The sequence below is a fragment of the Triticum dicoccoides genome, chromosome 7A (genome assembly GCF_002162155.2).
Source record: "Triticum dicoccoides isolate Atlit2015 ecotype Zavitan chromosome 7A, WEW_v2.0, whole genome shotgun sequence".
NCBI lineage: Eukaryota > Viridiplantae > Streptophyta > Magnoliopsida > Poales > Poaceae > Triticum > Triticum dicoccoides.
This window is the reverse complement of record NC_041392.1, coordinates 12,323,918-12,327,163: the sequence shown is the minus strand read 5'-3', so window position 1 is coordinate 12,327,163 and position 3,246 is coordinate 12,323,918. Positions and strand designations below refer to the sequence as shown.

Here is a 3,246-nt window from a genome sequence, read left to right as displayed (position 1 = left end):
CCTAGGTACCCCGTCCCGTCTAACCCTGACACAGACGACCGCCGGGTCTATCCCTTTGACTTTCGCTGGACGTAGTTTGACCGGTGGACCTTTTCACCTTGTTGTCATAGCCCAGTCATAGCTACACCCCCCAACCCAGTCCCGGCACAACCCACCCCAAGATTCCCTCTGCGTCGGCCCGACATGGCCGTTTCCCCCCTCCGGGGCACGGCGGCATTGACACCCATGAGGGGGGAGGGGGCACACCCCGGAGCCGCGTGCCTGCGCCTGCCACCACGTTTCCACAACCGTAGGAGGGCCCACCGCAATACCTGGCGGCATTGCTACCCCCCACAGGTACCCGGCCCGTCCCGTCTAACCTCTCCGTGACATGACGGAAGAAGGCCCGTGTGGGGGGCAATCGATATATGTTTTCTGTACATTTAAGTTAATGAAATTAGTATTGGAAAAAAATAAAAAATAATAAGAGAAAATACAAAAAATATAAAAATATTATTATAAATCTATGCCTATGGCAAAGCCGTTGGCATAGCTACGGCCACGGAACGGTAGAGCCCTGGATCGATGACGTGGCGTAGGGCGGGGATCAATGACGTGGCAAAAACCATGGGCCAGGCCTATGCCGACGGCCTAGCCGTCGGCATAGAAATGCCACCCCACGGGACCGGCGAACGACGCGGATCGATGACGTGGCGGCGCGGCGGATCGATGACGTCGGCATAGCTATGCCGACGGCCACCGTTAGCCCGTCGGCGTAGCCTGACGCCGTCAAACAGCCGTCGTCGCCCGGGTAGACGGGCCCACGTGATATGCCGACGGCCTGCTCTATGCCGACGGCCCCCGTCGGTATATTCGGAAAAACGCCGACGGCTTATCTATGCCGACGGCCCCCGTCGGCATAGATGGTTATACGCCGACGGCTTTAGTTGGGCCGTCGGGGTATGCCCATATATGCCGACGGGGGCCGTCGGCATAGATATGCCCGTCGGCAAAACAAGTTTTTCTGGTAGTGCATGGCGGTCAGAAGGGATGATGGCGAGCTGGAGCTGGCCATAGAGGACTACCCCTATGCCAACGACGGCCTTCTTGTCTGGGACGCCATCAAGCAGTGGGCGTTGACCTACGTGGAGCACCACTACCCGTGCACCGCGGACATCGTCGACGACGAGGAGCTTCAGGCTTGGTGGACGGAGGTGCGCACCAAAGGCCACACCGACAAGCAGGATCAGCCATGGTGGCCCGAGTTGGACAATCACGAGAACCTGGCGCAAGCTCTGGCCACCATCATGTGGGTCACCTCAGCGCATCACGCTGCCGTGAACTTTGGTCAGTACCCCATGGCCGGGTATATCCCCAACCGCCTGATGCTCACCCGGAGGAACATGCCGACCGAGATGGGCGCCGACGACATGCACGCATTTGTGGAGGTGCCGGAGAAGGTGTTGTTGGACACGTTCCCGTCCCAGTACCAGGCTGCCATAGTCCTTGCCATCTTGGACCTCCTATCGTCGCACTCGTCAGACGAGGAGTACATGGGCACGCACGAAGAGCCGTCATGGAAACAGGATGGGGCGATCAGGCAGGCATTTGAGGAGTTCAAGGAGAGGACTAGGGAGATCGTGGAGCAGGTGGACAAGTGGAACAGTGACCCTGACCGAAAAAACTAGCACGGCGCTGGCATGGTGCCGTATGTGCTGCTCAGGCCGTGGGACGGTGATCCTATGGACGAGAAGATGGTGATGGAGATGGGAATCCCCAACAGCATCTCAATTTGAGCTGAGTTGAGTGCGTGGCTGAACTAGCCGCAAATAAGCGTGTCTTCTCGTCTCTTGGCCCAACGGTGGGTATAATGGGAATGGACACAAAAAATGCTAATAAAAGACACCAGGATACATGTTGCATGAGATAATCTCTTTTTAGAGTAACAAGATATTATAGAAACAAGGCAAGATAAATAGTCTTTTTTACAGTACAGGAAATTATCTAGGCTGTTCATCATTGCAATCCAATGGCTTAGATATCACAATGCCACCTCAGAATTTGTGTAGTAGATCCACTCGTTAGGGGCATTTTTGATAGGTCGGTATTGTAAATCCCGCGGCTAGTTTCTCTCCCCAAAAGAGTTCTAGGGTAGAGTTGGAATTTTACATGGCCGTCTCCTTTCATATGTAACTCGACCACCATTCAAGTTTCGTCAAACAAACCAAGATTATTGATCCATGCAAGTGGGCCAGCACAATGGTATATTGTTGTGCTGTATCACTTACACATGATTCGCATATTGCAGTGATCATACTCTAGATATGGAGAGGATTTGTGCTGACATGATCTAGTGTGCATAGGTGATGTGTACAATGCGCTTTATGTAGATGGTCTCAAAGGATTAATATACAATCAATTGTTTGACTTAAATATATTGCATTGAAAATTGCACTGAACTAATCTTCTAAAATCTTCCATGTGATGGGGGTTTAAAAAACCCAGAGATTTTTCTCCAATATATAGGTTAAAAGTAGAGAAACATGCATGTGCTAGAAATTCTCACAATAACCAGAAGCATCCAACCTTTTTTAAGAGACACCTGAAAGTGCATATTATATTTGGTATTTATCCAGGAAAACGATAAACAATATATTGGAAAGACAACTAACGCAGACCGACCAGTCCAAAGTAAATTGCATTGCAAAACATGGTAGCCTTCTTGTTCCTCCAATCATGCGTCGCCTGTCAGAGATTGAAAATTGCACTGAACCAACAATAAAGAAAATGGACACCAACAAACAACTTCGCCATACTAGGCTTTAAAACCCGCAATAGCCACTCGGCGCTTGAGACGAGATCTAGAATTCGTTAAAGAAGCATCAGTTGGAGCATCGCCCCAAGCACCCACAGGGTATAGATTTGCAATCCATTACCATCGTTCTAGAGTGCTGGAGAATGGACCATGCCACAGAACAACATAGAATAAGATGTCGAAGCAGTCACACCAATGGCCATCCAATTGGTCTCCTTGAAACCAATTAATTTGATACTTCACAAAATTACAACCGTTTGATCTTGACAATAGCCTTTCGACACAAAACTATATAAAACTACCCACCTATGTCATTACATAAATAGGTTATGTTGTACTCTAACATGTAGGTTATATATGCCCTAAGATAAGGTGCTTTTACGGTCCATAGGTACCATAATTTAAAGTTTTTGTCTAACAACACAAACAAAAAAATTACGCCAAACTTGAAT

General features: G+C 49.5%; 1 pseudogene; it reads left to right on the top strand.

Moving 5' to 3' along the window:
- The first annotated feature begins 1,013 nt into the window (after positions 1 to 1,013).
- LOC119332847 lies at positions 1,014 to 1,775 on the top strand (annotated as a pseudogene).
- The last annotated feature ends 1,471 nt before the right edge of the window (positions 1,776 to 3,246 follow it).